We start from the raw sequence: 22318 nt of genomic DNA on the forward strand, positions 1-22318 counted from the left end.
GTCTATACTGAAACATAAACCTAAAGTTAAAAATATAAACTTCTAGGCCTACTACCCTTGCGTGAGACACAAACATCCTTGTTTTGTGATGGAACTGAGGCTCATGGAATTTAGCTCAAGAGCTAGACCTGGGGCTCTCATAGCTCTGTGAGAAGGGGATGTCAGTGGAGCTCCTTCTGAGGTTGTTGCTGGGGTAACATGCAAAAATGCAGGACACACAGTGTGCGTGGCTGTGTGAAGAAACTAGTAGGAGCTTATTACTCATGAACTGTCTTTGCTCCACCTGCCAATGTCAATACAGCACAAGGAGAGGTGCTTTGAGGGTGGAGAAAAGAAGTAACACTCGGCTGGGAAATCAAGAAAGGCTCCTGAGCACAAAGTATGGGACCGACACTGAGAGAAGGAAACCTCAGGGCACAGACCCATGAGAAAGCACATCACATCTGCAGACAGGTGCCCTGGGGCCCCGTGGGAGCCACGGCGGGTTAGCTGTCAGGACTGCCCCAGATCCAGCCATTTGTCCTGCACCGGCCTGCCTCCCCTTGTAAGTGGGGAGTCTTTGCGTTTGCAGTGTACATTTGGTTTCTAAATGGTGCACACATGTGGGCTCACCACAGTAAAATCTGTGCCAACCAAATGGGAGCTGTGCAATGAGTCAGTTTTATGTAATTCCAGGATATTAGAGCTGAAACGCTAAAAAATAGCCACTACCATTTATTTGACACCTATTCTGTGTCAGGCGCTATCCCTGGCATGTTATATCCATATTCAATCAAATATTTATGGCATACCCCTATGGCCCATTGGTATCACAAGTGCTGGGGATAGTCCCTGACTCTGTAGCTCTCAGAGCTCAGTGAGGTATGTGGACCAGTAAACAGACAGCTCTAGCACAGAGTGATGGGTGCTGAGTTGGGGACATGCCTTGGGCTCAGAGGGCACTTCCAATAGGGGGTGTTCCATGCTGAGGGCTGACAGAGGAAGAACATGAGGAGGGCAATAAGATGCCCCCAACAGAGCAAGATTGCAGCTGAACAGGAGCCCAGGGGACCTAAGAAATCAAAAGCCTTCAGCTGGCAGGAACAGCGGGTTTCGGGTAGGGAGGAGAGAATGAGGCTGGAGAGGACATAAATGGGAAGCTACCAAAACATTTTTTAAAAAAACATTAAAAGTTGTGTTTTTTGGAAGATCACTCTGGCTGCAGAGTAAACAATGAGGGAGTGGGAGGTGTGAGGGGCAGGGCAGAGTAGTTCCAAGGTCAGGAAGAAATGAGTCACTGAGACTGGTAAGGATGGGATTAGGGATGGGGTTTGTGAGGAAGGAGAAAGAGCCAAGGATAAGGCCCCCCATCTCTGGCTTGAGCAAGTAGGTGTATGCAAGGGCAGGATATACCAGATGGGCAAGATTCAGTGAATCCTCTCCCTTACATTACAAAGTTAAAATGTTATTCCCATCTTACCCATAAGGGTTGGGGGGGAATCAAGGCTCAGAGAGGTTAAGCTAAAAGTTCAAGATCACACAGCAGACAAACAGAGTTAACATCCTTTCTGCTTCACCCTGCTGAAAATATCATTCCAGGTTCCCTGGCTCAACCTCTTCCTCTGATTGGGAGGTAGGAGGCATGGGGAGAGAGGGGTGCATATCACTCATTGAACTTTGCACAAAGCTACTGGAAAGCAGACCTTCCTGCAGCCTGAGTCCCCTAGCTCTCAGAAGCACCACAGCATCCCTGAGATACCCTTCGTCCCCTGTGCTGCCCCCTGGAACAGAAGAGATAGGGCTGCTGAGGGCAGCCTGGAGAATCAAGGGCACTCCCTGGAATTAGTCACAGTTACAGGTGCAGCCTGAGGGATGTCGGGATTCCCCAACCACATCTCTGTAGGCCCCTCCTACCCAAACATCCAGTCCATCACTGAGAGGTACTAAGTGTCTCTCCATTAAAGGCCTGTGCTGATTCCAGCCTCCTGACAGAAGGTGGCCCAGGACACAGTCAATCCAGCCAAGTTTCCCCCGATCTTGCTTCTTTGCTGCATCACGCTAACAGCTATCAGGTCTGAAATCCAGTCTGCCCTGGGCTGTGAGGCAAATGACATGTTCCCTTCCACTTGCCCTTGACCTTGAGGAGGGGTGCGATTTAAGAACTAGAAGCTTTGGAAATGGTCAGACTATGCTCATTTCCTGGTTTTGCCACCCCTGACCCAGTGAGTGACCTTAGTGTAGGCAAGTTCTTCAAGTTAGGCAAGTTCCTAAAATGGAGGAATATTTTATGTAACCTTTAAAACGTCTCATAGTGCTTTTCACATAGCAAACATTAAGAAACGGTGGCTATTATCGTTATTCATCTACGCTAAGTACATTTAAAAGCTCCACATATTTGCATGCCATCATTTTATATTATCACATGCATCACGACTTGCATTAATCACGATGGAATTGACAGCTTTGAAAGGAAAAGGGCAGTCACAAAGCGCCTAAGGGAAGAGGTGTGCCCCTCCTTTCCCTGGCCTTGGTGTGGGGGGTGGAGAGGCTGAGGTTCGGTGTGGGGAAGGTCCAGTTGTTCTCCAGGCTATGACGTTCCAGAACCTCTTCTGCTTCTGTTCCCACCTCCCAGGCCTCACCACCCAGTGTTCTTCCCCAATTCCACCCCCCAGCCAATCACTCTGTGGGTAGATGCCTCCCCAGTCTTGCCTCTCCCTGGTAGGACCCAGTCCTGAGACTATAGAAACTCAGTTCTGGTCCTTTAGATCTCTCTCTGCAGGAAAGGTTAAGCAGTGGGCTACAGGGACAAGCTCAGTGGGCAATCTCATGACCTCGTCAAGTTTCTACACTCTTTAAGCCTCTGTTTACCCACCTGTAAAAGGAGCTCATTATGAACTCACAAGATGGTGCTGAGTACTAAACACAAAAATCCTAAGGCTGTTCTCCAGACCTAACATGTATTCCTCGAATGTTAACTAGTCTTATTCGAGTATCTAATCTCCTTGAGCAAGTTTGTATTTCAGAAGAGCAGAAGGCAGTGAGGTTTAATTATGCATTTTTAACATGGAAATAACTTCTTGATGCTGATATTCTTCTACCGTGTTTCCCCGAAAATAAGACATCCTCCGAAAATAAGACCTAGCGCAATTTTGGGAGAAAAAAATTAATATAAGACACTGTCTTATTTTCAGGGAAACAGGGTACTACTAAATGAGGCCAAGGAACTTTCACTCCACATTACTGGAACGTCCCACTTCTCGGAAAGCCTAACCAATGTAGCCTCCCCTTTGTAGGCTGCAGCAGTGCAGGGCACGCAGCAAAAGGCATGCTGGGTCATCCAGCCTCGCACATAATTCGACCTTCAATCCTAACCAGTGGATAGAGTGTCAGCCTGCAGACTGAAAGGTCACAGGTTTGATTCTGGTCAAGGGCATGTACCTGGTTTTGGGCACATCCCCAGTAGGAGATGTGCAGGAGGCAGCTGATCGATGATTCTCTCTCATCGATGTTTCTAACTCTCTATCCCTCTTCCTTCCTCTCTGTAAAAAATCAATAAAATATATTTTTAAAAAAGTAAAGCATGCTTCATAAAGACTTCCTGAGTAAGAAAGCAAGCCAGTGCATAGATTTAAAACAGTGAGACACAGAGAAATGAAACGATTTGGCCAAGATCAAGGACCTCTTCTGTAACAAGGCCAGGACTAAAATTCATGATCTAATATATTTAGTTTGATATTTAGCCCCGTCTCTAACTAGCTCATCAATTCTTGGCTCCAAAACCCACAGTCAGAAGAAAATGAGAATGGGACAATGCATTTCCTTTAGCATCAATTACTTTGTTATCTCTAAGCGCTATTTAGTTGTTTCCATGGCTCCTGGAGAACATTGACTTTTTGATCTGAAGTGGATCTTAATTCTCTCTGTCCTTTTTCTAAAACAAATGTTAGTAACCGTTTCCTTGCTCTAGTATTTCTCTTACAACCCGCAATAAGCCCTTAAAATCACTTACGTGAACACATGCTATCATTTATCTGTGTTTTGTTCAGTGGTTGGAGAACTCCTTATGAAGAGAGTTTTAGAATGTTCATTTTTCATTTCTTTGAGCTCTAATTTATTGCCTCTTCTGCCCCTGATCGTTTTTCATAACTGTCTCGGGCCTCCTTCATCAGTTCTTCTGTATTTTTGCAAGCATCCCATGTGTGTCCTAAGTTGTTCTTCATTCCCCGTCACTGCCAGATGGGTTTCTACAGTTCCCTTCTACCTTTGTTGTAAATGCTAGCTTTACTTCTACAGTAAGCCTTTCTAACTCCTTTTGTATGTTTAGACAGATGTGATTTCGCTCTGTTGCCCCGGAATGATGAATGGACCAGGAGGGGTTGATATTTCCCTAACAAGACAACTTACTCTTTTTGTGGGATTAATTTGGAAATCTTTGAACCATGTCCATGAAACAATGGGCAAAATTGAATTAAGCAGTTCCACTAGTTTAGCAATTTTTTCCCCTTCATTTATTCTCACCTTCAGAAAATTAAAAGTGAGGTATTTACCTGTTACTAAAACTAGATTATTTTCCTGATTATACCTGATTCTTCTCTATTTAATTATTTTGCTTTAAATCCTTGGGATCTCGCTAGAAATAAACAGGTAGTGAGGGCCAAGCCTTGAACCTGCAACTGCAAACGTGGTGAACCCAGTGGCTTCCTCTCCCCTCACCACCTGGGCTCTCTACCAGGACTGAATGCTGCAAGAACTGGGCATGGCCCATGTTCATGGAGTTGTGATGGAGCCCAACAGTCTCTCTGAGAGACCAACCTGAGAGGTGTGGACTTTTCAAGAGTGGTTCCCAGTTTTTTAACTTTTTAATTTGATGTCATTTCATTTTTTTTCTTTCATTTCTCTTGCCCCAGGAGATATATCAGGAAAAAATGTATTGCCAAGAGAAATATCAAAAAGTTTACTGCCTATTCTTTCTTCTGGAATTTTTATGGTTTCAGGTCTTACATTAAGTCTTTAATCCATTTTGAATTTATTCTTGTATATGTTATATGGAGGTAGTCTAGTTTCATTTTTTGCATATAGCTGTCCAATTTTTCCAACACTGTTTATTAAAAAGACTAAACACACCAACTGTAGAAATATTACGGTATTGTGGGAGGTCATGTTCTGTCTCCTAATAGCATCAGGCTAGGAGATTCCCTGTGGGGGTAAAAGAAAAATAAATAAAGATAAGAGGTTTGTGAATTGTCTCTCTTCTGGGATGTCATTTAGTAATGAACTTGACTTCTCCACTGCTGGGAAGCTCCAAACAAAGAGTGATTACTGCATGTCACTTGGCAGTAAGTTTAAAGCAGAAACATAAACCCTTCTGAATTTTTTATAACTTGTGACTTTGGGGGAAAACATGGATCATAAGAAAAGCAGATTATTTTAAAATTTATTTTTAAAAGAACTGTGCCTGTCATGCCCTGGGTTCAGTGCAGACTTGGCTGTATTTCCCATGGATTTTCCAGAAGAGACCGGGGCAGGGTCTGAATGTTATGATGGCCTGAGGCACTGCAGTAGCTTCAACCTTTAAAGAAATGTTCAATTTTGTTCAGAGTATTTCACTTAGTAAGTTACTAAAGTAGAGAAGTTGAAATATGGATTTTTGGACAGACTTTACAGCAACAAAGAGAGTGTGTAGGATAATCTGGTAACTGAGATCATTTCACCAAAACATCTCAGTTCTTCCACCTTCTGCCCATTATTTTTTAAGCAAAGAAAAGTAAAATGCCTATATGAACAAAAGATTAATAATCCTAAATTATTGGTGGTTCTTATTTCATTGTGGACAGGCTCTGGTGAGCAAGGTAACCCAAAAAGAATCCAAGGGGCTAGCAACTTTTCAGAGACCTCCCAGGGGGGCACAAGACAAGCAAAATAGCAACTCCTCCTCTTTGTACATAATGTGTGGTTATTTAGGGAGATTTCACAGGATGTTAGAACAGGGCATGTCTTCAGGGGTCTGCAAGTTTCTCTAATAAAACACAGACCTGCCCCAGGAAGGTATCTCCTAGAAGAGCTTATATATTTTTATTTTTCATGTACCCAAATGTTAGTTCAGATAATTTGTTAAGATCCCCGTCTTCTGGGTCTTCAGTATAGCTGGCTCCTTAAGTCACTTATACCTTTTTGGTTCACTGAGAATTTCCAGCTGATTGAATCTTTGGTCAGTTTTATTTAATTTTTAATGTATTTTTATTGATTTCAAAGAGGGAAGGAGGGAGAGAGATATAAATATAGGCATCATTGATGAGAGAGAATCATTGATCGGCTACCTCCTGCACACCCCACATTGGGGATTGAGCCCACAACCTGGGCACATGCCCTGACTGGGAACTGAACTGTGATTTCCTGGTTCATAGATCGATGCTCAACCCCTGAACCATGCCTTTCAGGCTCTTTGGTCAATTTACATACAAGAAATATTAATGGGAAACAGAGCCCTGGGAGCTGTGGTGGAAGACAGGGAAGAGGCGATGGGTGGAATGACAGAAATTAGCATTGCTCAGTTCTCAGGCTCCTTGCACTTACTGTTCCCTGTGTCTGTGCTGCTCTTCCCTGAGTCTCCTCAAAGCTGGCTCCTTTTCACCCTTGGCTTCATCTTTAGGAAAGCCTTCCCTGACCACCAGCACTCCCACTGTGGCCCCAAGTTAGTCCTTTTCCATAACTCTGTTTCAACCATAGCATCTATAATAATAAAAGTATAATATGCTAATTAGACCAGATGTCCTTCCAGACAACCTTCTGGACGAAGCTGGGGCTGCGAGGGAAGCCCGGACCCAGGTGCCTGCTGGCGACCGGAGGGAAACCCAGGTCCCGGGTGCCAGAGGGAAGCCAATGCTGACAGCCAGGGGAAGGGAGGCCCACTCTTACATGAATTTCATGCATCGGGCCTCTAGTCATTTTATAATGATCTTGGTTTTTATAGATTAAACTACTTTCAAGTCTGTGTCTCCCATTAGATTTTAAATTCTTAGGGGCAGAAAAATTGTCTTCTTCACTGCTAAACATGGAGTTTCTAGGAACATCTGGCACATAGTAGGGGTACAGATGATACTTGATACACAGTGCAATTCAATGAAACAGGTGGGAGCCTGGGGAGAAGGAACAACAGGCCTCCCACCACACATGGTGAAGCGGGCCTTACAGGGAAGGACAATTTCTATAAATGAATTTTCATTCCCAAAGTAACTCACAGCCCTTTATGCTCTGATGTCAGAGTTACATAAACACTAACCAGGAGAAGTAACTGAAGGAAGAGGAAGAGAAGCCTGTTCTTTATGACATTTCTCATCTCTCTGCAGGATGGTTCCTGCTCTGTGGACTTGCCAGTTAAAGTTTTATTTTCGTAGAACATTTGAAGATAACCTGAGTCTGCCAAGTACAATATAATAGGAAGTTAATCTAAGGGATGGGAGGATTACTATAATTTTAAGAACCGTGATAATGTAACATGAGCATGGCATTAAAGCACTGTCACAGAAGTTATTTTGGAGAGAACACCACGGGGACTGATGAAGGTTAAACTTGAATTCTGTCACAAGCACAGCTTTTGAAGCCCTGAAGCAAATACTAATCTGTTCATGCACACATCGCCAACGGGGAGGAAATGTGAGTAAAAGGGCCTGGCTTAAGGAAAATACAAGTTTCACCCTCCTCTTGGAAATAAGAGCTTCTAAAGAGTTTCCTTTTATCAGCTTCCTCTCTGGTGTGAGCACTCGGCTCCTGTTTAGATAAAAAACGAGAGTCATAAGCATTCATCAGAGGATGTCGCGTCTCTGGGCGTCACCATTCCAAACAGCCTGCTCTGAAGTTGCCTTTTCTGAATGTTTGCTTGTGGGTGAAATTTGTCATGTTCAGAGGAGGGGAGGCATTATATGCAGCTGATTCTTCAAGCTTGGAAGTGATTAAGTGAGCTGAAACTAATCCAGGGCTCTATTTTACATTTTTGGCAAACGAGTAAATATGCAGATTCACCCCAAACAGATGTGCCTGCCAGTTACCCCAGCAGAAGTTCCAGAAGCTGAGGTTCATTGAGCTAGTGCTTCAATTAGGGAGAACATCCTAACAAGTATATAATTATTCTGAAACCTGTTGAGCTTTCATCTGCTATCAATTTTATTTCATTTACACCCAATTCAGGCTGAACTTGAAGTGAACTCTTATTATTTTTAAAAAAGAAGTCCTGAGATTGGCACAACGTTCTCGTCTCACACATGCTGCGAGGTTGTCGCCAGGAAATTGAAATGGCCACGATCTGTAGTCAGGTGGCTCCTCTGTAAATTTCCCAATGAAAAATGTGAGTCCCAACGAAGAGGTGGTAGGTAGGTAGCTTGATAAATACTTTGTGCTGTCATTCAGCCCATTCACACAGTTGATGGCCATTCACAGTGTGCTGGGCACTGTACTGGGGGGCGGAGGTGCTAAAATGTGGTTTCTGTGGCTGTGAAACAGACGGGTAGAAGACGTAGAGCAATCCAGATGGATTAAGGCCCAGTGCCCCTCGGTGCACAGCAGAGGGGAAAAGGAACTGGATTTTGTGAGAGCTCTGAAGATCCAGCTACCAGTTATACCTGGAGAGGCCCAGGAAAGCTTCCCAGAGGAAGAGATACCTAATCAGAGTCTTAAAGGGTAAAAAAAAAAAAAAAAAAAAAAAAAGTTCTCCAGGGGAAAGAATGCTGCGAAAAGGAGAACTCCAAGTCAATGAGACACATGCAAGGACAAGACCCGTGAGTGGGCAGGACATAGTTCAGAGATAATGAGAATTCAAAGGAAAAAAATTAAAATTTAGGAGAGAGGGGGAAAAAAAAACAAGACACAAGAGTTCCCAAACTTCTTGGTTTATTGAAACCTCTGCATCTCAGTAATTTCCTTCATGCACCTGTGAGCCCCAAAGAAATAACCAAAAAAGAAACCAAACAAAATGTGGCTTTATTTCATTCTTAAATAACTTTCATTAGTTATTTGGGGGATGTGCATATCAGCTGGGTATCACACAACTTCTCAAACCGTTAAATCAGATTGAACAAGGCCACCCTCACTTCCTGTCCACATTGATTTTCATGGAGTACTTGCTTTCTATCAGAGCTGCTGTCAAATCTCAGCTTCACAAAGATATTATTTTAACAGAATGTATCACTACCTTGTGCTGAAAGTGTAACCTATCCTTAACTAGTACTACCTAGTTTTGAGTACCTTGAACTTGAATTATAAAATATTTCTGCAGTGCCTTTGATTTTCTTACCATACCCAATAGCACCTCAGAGCTCAGTTTAAAATCCACTAGACTAGTGATTAGTTGAAGTCAAACCATAAATGACCTTAGGAAATATTTCTGAAATACAATTGTGATATGGTCATGACAATAAATAATCAACTGGCAATGCCTCTAACATTTGAAAATATGTAGATGAGACAAGTAAATAAACACTTTCTCTTCACACCCTGATGCATAATAAATAGAGATTCTTTATTCTTTTTTTTTAAAAAAATACTTTATTATTGATTTCAGAGAGAAAGGGAGAGGGAGAGAAAGATAGAAACATCAATGATGAGGGAAAATCATTGATTGGCGATCTCTTGCACATCCCGGACTGGGGATCAAGCCAGCAACCATGGAATGTTTGACTGGGAATCAAACTGTGACCTTCTGGTTCATAGATCAATGCTCAACTACTGAGCTATGCCAACTAGGGTAGAGATTCTTTTATTTCTTAATCCCAATTTCAATGGCTTCTGGATTAGACAGAAAAAGGTTAAGGTCCAGCATAATTGGATCTTGACTAACCTAGCCATCAGCATTTAGTCAACTAAAATAAACTCTCAATAACATGCACTTTATTTAAAAATATATATTCTGGAATTATATAGTGGTAATGGTTGCCTGACACTGAGAATATACTTTAAAACAAAACCTCTGAATTGTATACTTCAAGAGTCAGCTTTATGGCATGTGAATTATATCTGAGGGAAGATCAGAGTGGCATCAGTTGCCCCATTCTCCACTCCAACCTTCTCAAAGTCAAGGATTCACTCCTGTCTCTATAGGATCACAGTGCAGGTGTTATTAACGATTCCTGTTTGAACAGGACAGCTACTGACCCCTAAATTTACAGGTGATTATATTCTGGGGAAAATAACCGGCTATAGATAGGATTAAGACCTTATCTGAATTAGCAACCTGTGTCCACCATCATACTGCTCCCCCTCCCCCTTTATGCCACACCCCCTACAGTTTCCCTGACTCTCTGTAGTGTGGGCAAGCTCACCTCACTTGAGCTCCATGCCGTTGGGAGTAACCCACACATGTGATTAAAATCTCTATTTTTAAGACATGTGCCCCTGTCAGAATCCTGACTTCAATTTTGTTCTATAGTTCTGTACCCTGTTACCTGGAGGGGACGGTGAGACCTAGCAAGGGGAAACTTGATTGGGCCTGTTTCAAAATATCAAAAGAAAGAGTTTGTTATTCAGCAGGATCGTTATAACAAGTGACACTAAACCATAACGCTAAAATCTTCACCTCACACCTTTAGTTACAAATTACAATCTAATAACCCATAATGAGGACTTTAGAACCCTATACCTCTTTCTTCCAATTACTTTTAATATTTCAGAAAAGTTCCTTGATATTTTTAGACCTTTATTGCACCATCTGGGAAGAAGAGATAACATTGTTTTTATTGGTTAGTATTCATAAAGCATTTTCATTTTTTAGTGAAGAGCAACTAAATTGAAAAAAGAAAAACTAAGTAATAACTACAAGGTCAACGTATGTGAAACACCCAATTCATAGCATGACTTGTGCAGGATTCTGATCATGTATCATCCTCACTTCATCCCTTCCTCAAGCACACGGAGGAGATGTACCTTCCCACTGAATTATGGCAGGACCCTCCAAAGGGACCTGGGCACATTTGCACCAGGGGGCAAGGTGATCTCTTGAGGTGCATCAGGAAAATGTTGGAACATCATTTCTTGTGATATTTATCTTTATTCTTACCTTTGTTAATGCTTGTATTTTATCCTTAAACTTATATTTCCATTCTATCCCTGCCATCAGATTTTATTCAAATTTAATATATATTTTATGTTTGAAAACTTTTTTATTGATTATCCTGAATGAATGAAAATTAAAATTTCAAGCTGGTTATTTCCTATGAATCAAAACCTTACAAGTTGTTGTTTTTTTTAATTGTGTAGATTGAATTATTACAATTGTTAGTAGGACACCACTGAGAAAAATGATCAGGTCCTATATAATGAAAGCCTAATATGCTAAGTATCCAGTCATCCAGTTAGCCATTCAACCAATCAAAGAGTAATATGCTAATGATAGGTTAAGGCTGCTCACTATGACATGCACTGACCACCAGAGGGCAGACACTCGGACTGGTAGGTTAGCTTTCTGCTGGGGTCCGGCCAATCAGGACAGTGCAAGATGGGCTGGACACACTGGAGCTCTCCTACAGTCAGTCCCTCCCCAGCTGGCCAATCTCCCGCGTCCTTCCTTGGCCCTGATCATGCACTAGTGGGGTCCCTTGCCTGGCCTGCACCCTTTCACAATCCAGGCTGAGAGACCCCCCAAGTGCATGAATTTTGTACACCAGGCCTCTAGTATTACATAAAAAACTAAAAGAGAAATTGAAAATGTTCATCTTAAAAGATATTGCAGTTCTTTTAAAATATATTTTTATTGATTTCAGAGAGAAAGGAAGAGGGAGAGAGAGAGAAACATCAATGATGAGAGAGAAAATCATTGATTGGCTGCCTCTTGCACATTCCCTACTGGGGATCAAGCCCACAACCAGGGCATGTGCCCTTGACTGGAATAAAACCTAGGACCCTTCAGTTTGCAGGCCAATGCTCTATCCTCTCAGCCAAACCGGCTAGGGCAAACTTTCTATAGCTTTTGATGACTACAACTTGTTGATAAAATGACGCAGGACACACCATTAATTCTATCCTGAGTTTTCTTTTTTTTAATAAATGAAAATTCTGAATCCCTTACCTAAATAAGAATTTGGGAATAAAGGCATTTTAGTATAGCATCATCACTCAACTACTGGATTCTCCCTGCGTTTCATTTACCAAAAATAGAACATAGTTATGAATTCTCAAAACTTATTTTTAAATGACAACTCAATCACACCCTCCTTCAATTTTGTTGTAAGCCATGAATCAGAAACCACCCAGCTTAAAATGAGATAGCTACATAATCACTAGAGTTTATCTCTTTCTTAGACCCTATCAGTATTTCAAATGACTCCTTTGCATGAAGGTCTTAACGCACCTGAGCAATATGCTATACTAAAATTTAGGATGAGGGAGAGATGCCACTTTTCTGGGGCAGTGGGAAGGAAGAGCAAAAAAATCACCTACGCCATAGGCATGTCAATTGGTCTGCAAATTGAGGTTTACCTTTAAATTTAAACTTTCTATACTCACATAACATGAAATGCCTGCTGCACTCCCATACCTCCAACTTCTCCAACACTCTGGCTCATGGAGCCACTGGCTGGGAAGAAGAGAGAAGTGCTGAGCCACTACCTGACAACTGTTGGAGAGAGAGGCCAATGAACAATATCCTATGGCAAGGTAGCCAAAGGTCATTTAAGTAAAGGTGTGTCTAATGATCACCGTTAAGTGGTTGGGGATTCTGCCTATAAATACTCTCTGTCTCCCCCAACTCTTCCTAAAACCTGCCACACGCAGTGCATCCCAAGAGAGAATTTGTAGAAATCAGCTCCACTTGGGTCAGCACAGAGCAGAGAGAAGAGACCAGCTGAAGAAGACAGATGGGGAAAAGTTTAAGAACTACATGAAGGAGAAACTTCAAAGCAACATTGACTGTGGGAGCAGAAGCCTCCAAGAATCTGCAGAGATCTTGGGGAAAACACTGTTTTTCACCCAGGGTGTAAAACAAGAGTTTGAATTAATCTTATCTTTATCACAGAGAACAGGACATCTTCAGCTAAAAGCTTAGAGTAAATTAACACCTGGAACAGAGTGCAGAAGCCAACCGAAGTCCCATAGCAACTGGGATCTTACCAATGCCTGAACCAAGGGTTTGGTTCTGACATGTGTACCAAAGCTTCTTACTCTGCCACCTACCCTCTGATGACCTGGTGAAGTCATTGCCATCTCTATGGCTCAGTGTCCTTGGCTGTATTAGTACACCTTGCTCATTCATTCCTTGTGAAAATTAAGTAAGATCATGTCTGCAGCACATTGTCCACAATCACTGCCAGCTACCATTACTATTGTTTCTGTTCTTATATTCTCTGTTTAAAGAGTGTATGCCCAGATTTTCTTTATACACCTTCTAGAATTCGCCACTCATTCATTCAGCAAATATTTATCCGGTGCCTTTTACATGCAGAGCACAAGGGAAATGATCAACGTTATGCATTATTGTTTTATTTATTCATTACTGAATTTATAAATTCACTCCTAAAGTATTTAAAGAATCAGAAGTGTATGTTGAATAATTTATATGTGTTATCCCAAAGACCAAAAAAAATGATGGCACAAGGAGAACTGGTGTCACAGAAGGAGATTAAAACAAAGGAGATTAACATCTAGAAATATATACCATCAGGACATGCACAGTTAGTTATTAAAAGTGGACCAGCCCTGACCAGTCTGGTTCAGTTGGTTGGCCATCTTCCCATGTACTGAGGGGCTGCTGCTGGTTGGATTCTCAGTCAGAGCCTATGCCCAGGTACGGCTGGATCCCCAGTAGAGGCCATGCAGGAGGCAGCTAGCCAATAGATGTTTTGCTCTTGGATGGCTATTTCTCTCTCTCTCCCTCTCCCTTCTCCTCTCCCTAAAAATAAATTTTAAAAAAATTTTTAAAGGTGTGTGTATGGGGGGGGAGGGGGGGCAGCGCATTTAATGCTGAATTGCCAAGTTACCAAAACAAAGCCAAAAACCTGCTCAGTTACAGCGTTCACATTGCCCATATGGAACAACGTTTACTGACTTGAGAGGCTACAGCTGTCAGTAGCAGCAAGCAGAACTAAGGAACATTGTCCCAGTGACACTGAATGATGTGCTATTAATTGAGTGACACAGTGGATGGCATCTCATGGAGTATTTCTACAATAGCTACAACAATATAGCATTTCTATTTTTTTACTTTATTTTTTCATCACCTTTTACCTCCTCTATGCCCTCTTCCACCTTCACCCATCCCCTCCACCTCTACGATCACCACACCATTGTCTATATCCATGAATTCTCTCTTTAAAAAGAAAAAAAAAAGAAAAGAAAAAAAAAAAAAAAATATATATATATATATATATATATATATGTATATATATATATTTATTATTATGGATATTTTTAGAGGCAGAGGAAAGGAGAGGGAGAAAGAGAAACATCAATGTGAGAGCAAACATTGATCAGCTGCCTACTGCATGCCCCTTACTGGGGAGCAAGCCTGAAACCTGGGCATGTTCCCTGAATGGAAATCCAACCAAGGACCTCTTGGTGCACGGGCTGATGCCTAACCAACTGAGCCCCACCAGCCAGGACCCTTTCTTTTTCTTTTTTGCTCAATCCTTTCCACCTTCCACTCCTGCCTTCACCCCTGCCATCATAAAGGTGCCTGCCTCCTCTATATGAGTGTGTCTCTATTTCTATAGCTTTTCTGTCTAAAGATTAACATAAATATTCAAGTAAAAATGTAACTGGAAACTTCTTCTGAGACACAATGGAGAATAAAAGGGGGGTCAGCCCTGGCCAAAGAGGGGAGCTAAGAATCAGTGACAGTGGAGAGCAACCACGCTGCTCCATCTACCAGCATTCACAACGATGATGGAGAACAGATGGGGGCTGTACAGCAGCTGTGGCTCCTCAGAACATTTGATGATTTCTCTACACATCTGTTTCTTCCCAAGGTCTCCAAAGGCCTTCGCGCCAGAACACAATTTAGTAAAAATGACTCTGCGATCTGGCTTGGCCCCAAGAAGATCCACAATGAAGAGAGCATGGCGTCTCCGTTCAGTGAGTATCCCTGCTCATTCAATCGCAGGCTGCTTCGCCCCATTCCAGAGATTCAGATTTCAGAGCTGTACAGGAGGGCCAGGGACTTAGCATTTGTAGGGAGCTCCTCGGTGATTCCATGGTGGTGGCCCGTGGGCCATACATTGTGAAGCACACATCTAGGAAGGGTGGGTGAACTGTACTTCTTTCAGTAAAACCCAGCTCTACAGACAAGCAGGTTATATGCAGGGTTATATTTGCTGACAAGAACCAGAGCACATCGTCTTGCTGCAAGTTTTTAATAGACTTGAATCATCTCATAAAAGTCAAGAACAGAAGATGTCAGACTAGAAGATGAATAAGGAGGAATATTCCTAAGTTAAAGTCAACATTCCTTCAAAGCAGAGTTCTCTGGGTGTGCTTCAAAGCTGGGTCCCAAAAGTCCACACTGGAAGACATCATTGATAGCATTTTGGCCTGGGGAAAAAAATAAAAGGACTTATAAATGCCCCACCTTTGCCTTGAATCATTAAAATCTCAATGGTGTACCCATGAAACAATTCATTTTAGGTAGTGTTCTGGTAAAACTTCCAGGTCACATGTCGTTGGAAAATGTGCCCTGAGTGTATAAATGAATTAATACAACTACACATAACTACTGACTACCAACCAATTAAATGTTGCTCTAAAATAGGTTAAAGTAGTTAGCTTTAAACCATTGATTCTGACAGTATTCAGAAAGCACAAGCACTCTGGTGACTACTTCGACTTCTTTAGCAAACAGAGCCATAGGGGGTGATCCTAATTCACCTAAAAGCAGTTAAGTCACAAATGCCCATTTTTTAAGAGAGGTATGAAAGGAAAGCAAAATATATTCCTCTTTGAAAATTCTTATACTTGTCTAATCTCTCAGCAGACTGTCTTTCCTGCTGCTTTTGAACCTCACCATAGTATTAATTTACAAGTTTTGTGTCACCTGAGAACTGGGATAGAGACTCAGTTTATGTGACAATTCTGAGGAGTGCCTAGCCAAAATCAAAGGCAACAAAGACTGTGAACAATCTAGTCCCTCACCGACTTCTCCATGACAATTAACAGGGGAATACACGCTCTCCAAGCCCACCTATTAGCCTGAGATACACAACTGGCAATTTGTCAAGGAATAACAGCTGTATTTAGACGGAATTTCGCCTCACATGGGACAGTAATTTAGATGAGGAAAGAATTGTTCTGTTTAAATATGGGACAGACCAGTGTGTTCATAAGTCGAATCAGATGAACGAAGAGGGCCAGAACATTGGGGTCCAGGACTCCTCCACTGCTCTGGTCACAATAGTTCTTATTTTATCTGGTTTTTTTTTTTTGGCTGTTCTTCCAGGGAAGATTCCATCTAGGAAAAAAAAGTTTTCTTGTCAAGAGTTTAAACATAACTTAGAAGAATTATCCTGTGTACAAGCAGGGAGGACACTCCAACAGAGTTGGTATGAATAAACAAATTTACAAGCTAAGCGAGTGTCCAACCATCCAACTGGTGACTATGACATGCAATGACCACCAGAAGGCAGACACTCAATGCAGAAGCTATTGAGCTGTGGTGACTTGGCAGTGGTGGTTCTCCCTGGAACCAGAGAGGAGGGAGTCACCTGAGAACCACCCTCTCATAATCCAGGACCCCTCTGGGGATGTCAGAGAGCTGGTTTTGGCCCGATCCCTGCAGGCCAGGCCAAGGGATCCCACCTGCCAAAGGGACCCCCTGCTCAGTCCTCAGAACTCTTCAAGCCCCAGTGCTGTCCCTGGTGTGGCTGGCCAGGGAGGGACTGTGGGAGGTTGGCTCCAGGGCATGTCTGGCCCATCTCACCCAGTCCCGCCCTGCAGGCCACGTTCTAATTAATTTCCTTTCAATGTTCATGAATCCGTGCACCAGAGCACTAGTCAATTATAACAGACCCTGATGAATTTGGGTGGCTGGAAGTATTCATCAGTTGTTTTAACTACTTTTAGTGTCTAAATATATTAACGAGGAAGCATTATCAGACCAAATAAAGAAGGTGTGTGCAAAGTCCAGGGCACTTTGCTCCCTGAGTTATAAAACTGCTTGGAACCCCTGCTGAGACACCAGTTTTTCTTCCCACAGAGCCTTTCAGCTGTGTGAACATCTCTGCCAAAACACAGCCACCGGCAATAAAGAACGGAGCACAGATTGCCTGAGTAAATCCCCTAAATCTGGAAAAACAGAAAACAACAGCCAGAATAAACACGTGACCATCCCCATTGGGAAGCTTGCTTTATTTAGACCCCCCTCTTGGTTTACTGGCCACTGACAGAGAGGCAGCCAGGACTGGATGACATGCTAGTTGGTACAACATGGCTCCTGGGACAACCTTGTTGGTGTTTCCTGCCTCCCTCCCCTTCCACCTAAAATTCTGGGGATATTGAGGCTCCCTGTAATATGTACCAGTGTTTATATTTTCTCTATAAACTCATAAACCTAGGGATCTGGGTGAGGGATGCTCACTGGACAATCTTCATAAGACTCCCTCTCTGCTATCCCAAGTCCACATAGCCAAATTGGAAGCATGGTGCTTCAAATTGCAAAAGATATTGAAATGTATTCCATGGTTTGGGGAAAGGGAGGGGAAGAGGAAATAAAATGGTATAAATGAATTTATTTACTAAATCAAATCCTTTGCTTCCTCAGAGCCAGGTAAGCAGCCCACCAGGAAACCATCACATCTTTGCATGGCAGCTAGGCTCTAGCTTTGAACTTGGACAGGCTGAGTTCAAATTCCACCTAATCGACTAATTATACAACCTTGGGCAAGTTACTAATTTCTCTCTTTTTATTTATTTTTTATTTAAAATATATTTTATTGATTTCAGAGAGGAAGGGAGAGGGAGAGAGAGATGGAAACATCAATGGTGAGAGAGAATCATTGATCGACTGCCTCCTGCATACCCCACACTGGGGATCGAGCCTGCACCCTGGAACAGAGCCATGACCTCCTGGTTCGCAGACAGCACTCAACCACTGGCCACACCGGTGGAACTCTCTTTCTTTATTTTCAATAATTTCTTTTTTTCTTTTTTCTTTTTATTGAATTCATTGGAGCAACATTGGTTAGTAAATCTCTTGACATCTACATTTTCACATCCAAGGAGCTGGAGCAAATATAACAGCCACCTCAGAGGGTGAAATAAAAGGAAACTCCAAATAAGCTAAAATGTCAATTTATATCAGAAACATTTATTTTATTTGGAATATATAGAAAGGTATAATTTTAAGTAATAAAAATCAGTTTGTCTTGCATTCATTTAATAAATGTTGAACAACAGCCTGGCCAGAGTGGCTCAGTGGTTGAGCATCAATCTATGAACCAGGAGGTCATGGTATGATTCCCAGTTGGGGGACATGCCCAGGTTGTGGATTGGATCCTCAGTAGGGGGTGTGCAGGAGGCAGCCAATCAATGATTCTCTCTCATCATTGATGTCTCTATCTCTCTTTCTCTCTTTCTCTCTCCTCCTCTCTGAAATCCATAAAAATGTATTTTTAAAAAATAAATGTTGGACAACATGTAAAGATTATCAACTTGGATGAAGCAATGTTATTAGCCCTTAGCAGGGTCTCTGTCTCACCCCAGCAAATGTCTGTGATTGTTTTCCCCAAAAGCCTTGGGGGCATTCACAAATTCAACCAAGCAAGGTGTTTGGCGGAATATGGAGGAGGCTGGATTAGAATATATATGTAACTAACAAGTTAAGTGTGCTGGGCATAATTATGGAAGCCCCGGGATACAGAAGGGGTCACTTAGCATGGAGCCTAGATAATAAGGCATTTGAGAAAGAGAATTTGCAGGCTTTTTATCCAGCACCACCAAACGTGCAGACATTGCATCTGTGGACAGAAGTCTCCCTGTCACTAGAGAGCTCTGCCAAAACATGTTCATCTGATCTCACTCCAGCCTGAAAAAGTGGCTCCGGTGTTTCTGGGATTTATAATCCTCAAAAAGATACTTAAATTCTCTGTGTTTTCAGTTTCTTCAGCTGTCAAACAGAAATGCTAATATCTTCTTTGCAAGGCCATTGTGAAAATTAGCAAAAACAGAAATCACTCAGCAATGGCAGGTCTTTTTTCTGTTATTGTAATCATTATTCATCTCTCTTTGCCCTGTTTCCATATCAAGAAAGATCTTGTGGATTATGAAGTTACAATAGCTTGCAGAGACACAGACACCATGACTCAGAGTGTCCTGTCCACCAGACACAAATATTCTGGTCTCTGTGGCAAACTGGTAAATTAGCTTACTGGTGTACATGCTAGACTCTTTTTTTAATTTTTTTTAAATATATTTTTATTGATTTTACACAGAGGAATTGAGAGGGATAGAGAGTTAGAAACGTCGATGAGAGAGAAACACCGACCAGCTGCCTCTTGCACACCCCCCACTGAGATGTGCCCGCAACCAATGTACATGCCCTTGACCGGAATTGAACCGGGGACCTTTCAGTCCGCAGGCCAATGCTCTATCCATTGAGCCAAACCGGTTTCGGCACATGCTAGACTCTTATGAGTTCGGTTAGGTTAGTGAGTCTGATCAGTCTGGAAGAGTAGTAAAACGAAAGCATAGTATGTAAAATGGAGATCCCACTCTAGAACACCATCTTATGGTACCGCCATGTGGTGGGCTCGTACGGCCATGGCACCTCAGCCCCAAGGTGCCTCATGTGCCGCACCAGCTCTGCCAGGTTCAGTAACCCTGAGTGGGGGCGGTGAAAGGCTCAGAAAAGACAGACAAGAGGATGAAAGCTGGGTCTCGATGGGACGCTGCCTCCTCCTGGAGAGACAGAGCCACGGACCACAAGCCGTGTCTTTATTTTGTAGCAGATGCCACGAGGCAAAGTAAGGGCGTGGTCAAGAAGTTTCTCCTGGGTTTCAATCCCACTCAATTACATGCACCTGATGCAGCTTTTCTTGCAGCCTATATCACTTGGGCCCGTGGGGTCACGTGTTCAGATCACAGGTTCAAGTTTACAACAACAGCTGTTTGCTATAACTGTGCTGGGAGGGCTCTGCCCTCCAAACCGGATCTTGACGCAGCCACAAGAGGATGTGCCCTCTCCTCAGTCCCAGGCTTGAACCTGTCCAAACTCTGTAGCCGCACCCCACATCGCCATCACCCTGAGGCTGGCCACCAGAGGCCCTGGTGGAACTGCCCTCTCCTGGTCCTCAACTTGCAACATATGAAGCCTGGAAAGTCAAGGGTTTGAGGTAAGCCATTACTTTTCCATAAAACTCAGACTATTTGGTGAGTTTCCAAGTAAAGGAAACTGTTATAATGCTTTTATTTTAAAATACTTTTATAAATGTTGCATATAATTGGATTCTAATATCAGCTTCATGGATGTAGAGAGGACAGTGAACCTCTGTTGTTTTTTTTTATTAAAATAATAACTAAAATTTTGAGAAGTTAAATGTCTTGCCCAAAAAACATACAGACTTCCAGTAATAAATAAATAAGTCATGAGGATATAAAGTACAGACAGCATGGTGAATATAGTTAATAATACTGCATTGCAAAATAAAGTAGCTAAGAGAGATCTTAAAAGTTCTCATTACAAGGAAAAAATTTATAACTATGTGTGGTGATAGATGTTAACTAGACTTATGGTGATCAGTTTGCAACATATATATCATTGAACACCTGAAACTAATATAAAGATATATTTTCATTGTAACCTCAATATAAAATAAATAAGTCTTGCCCCCAGTTATGCAGTTGTTATCAGGTGGAGTCAGAATTTACACAAATCCCTCCACTAGAACCTCCTACAAAATAATTCAGGATTACATTCATACAAGACTTAGCCAACTTTTACTTTTTAAGAGATATTTATCAAAAATGATTTTTTTTAAATGCTTTTATTGATTTTAGAGGAAGGGAGAAGGGAAGAGAGAGAGAAACATCAATTATGAGAGTCATTGATTGGCTGCCTCCTGCACATTCCACCTGGGCACGTGCTCTGATTATGAATTGAACCATGACCTTCCATTCATAGGTCGTCATTCAACCACTGAGACGCACTAGCTAGGTAGCCAGCCTTTTTAATTCTTTCTTTTTAGAGGAAATCTTTCCCTTGAAATCGTTTTTAATAACGCAGTAAAACGTTTTAATGGCCAATGGGATGTTATATTGAAAATGAGTAGGGAGAGCAACATATATTATGGTTAATTGAAAAAATTTGGCTGAACTCTTGACCTTACAAAGATATTCTGGCAATGGCTGGGTAGTTCTTACTGAACCAATCTTCCCACAAATAACAACTATAAACACTGGATGGACTGTAAAAACAGCAACTTGAAGAACAAACAAAAGCAGGAAGACAGACACTGGGAGGGGATGGAAACAAGGGGGAAGGGAAGACTCTGAGTGTTTCTCATTTTTATGGTTTCTGAACTGAGGGGAGGTCCCAGTTTGTATCATGGGGCTAAACCTGGGATTTAAAAAGTTTGTTGTTTGGGGTTTTGTTTATTTGTTTTAATATGTTTTATTGATTTTTTTTAACAGAGAGGAAGGGGGAGGGATAGAGAGTTAGAAACAACAATGAGAGAGAAACATCAATCAGCTGCCTCCTGCACATCTTCTACTGGGGATGTGCCCACAACCAAGTACATGCCCTTGACCAGAATTGAACGTGGGACCCTTCAGTCCCCAGGCTAACGCTTTATCCACTGAGCCAAACCGGTTAGGGCTGTTGTTTGGTTTAGTTATGTATTACTTCATTTTAGTTATGTATTATTTCATTATTTCACTTTTGAATGAAATAATAAAGAATTTAAGAAGAATTTGAGAACTGAGATTGGGCAGAACTAGCAACTGAAAAATGAGGAGAAACAGCTCAAAAAAGAGAGCCCGAGAATCAAGTTCTGTGTTATAAACATGGCCCAGACTCGTTCCCAACCTCTGAATCACACTTGCACAGCCAATCCAGGGTGGAGTGAAGAAAGACTTTGTAGTTGAGGTTCAACAAGTTAATGGCCAGCCAAAACAAAGTGTCAATGCTTTTTGTAGTCACATAGCAGAATGCACAATCTGAATAATACCTTACAATATCCAGGACACATTCGAAAATTATTTGACATAAAAAAGGCAGAAAGACATTTAAACTTTAAAATATGTGGCATACAGAAAAGACCACCAGCAAATACTAACTCTGAGATGACCCAGAGGTTAGAATTTGTAAAGATTTTAAAGCAATTGTGATGATTGTGCTCTAGGACATCAAAAATAAAATAAAAGAAATTCATCATTA

At 42.0% G+C, this 22318-nt stretch overlaps 1 long non-coding RNA gene across 1 annotated transcript; it reads right to left on the bottom strand.

Moving 5' to 3' along the window:
- Positions 1–782: 782 nt before the first annotated feature.
- On the bottom strand, positions 783–19908 carry LOC118718524. The gene is made up of 3 exons (XR_004987847.2): positions 19742–19908; positions 921–924; positions 783–793 (listed from the first exon to the last, which is right to left on the bottom strand). It is a non-coding gene; the product is annotated as an uncharacterized LOC118718524 (long non-coding RNA).
- Between the last annotated feature and the right edge of the window lie 2410 nt (positions 19909–22318).

Source organism: Pipistrellus kuhlii, unplaced genomic scaffold (genome assembly GCF_014108245.1).
Source record: "Pipistrellus kuhlii isolate mPipKuh1 unplaced genomic scaffold, mPipKuh1.p scaffold_m20_p_14, whole genome shotgun sequence".
In the NCBI taxonomy this organism is placed as follows: Eukaryota; Metazoa; Chordata; class Mammalia; order Chiroptera; family Vespertilionidae; genus Pipistrellus; species Pipistrellus kuhlii.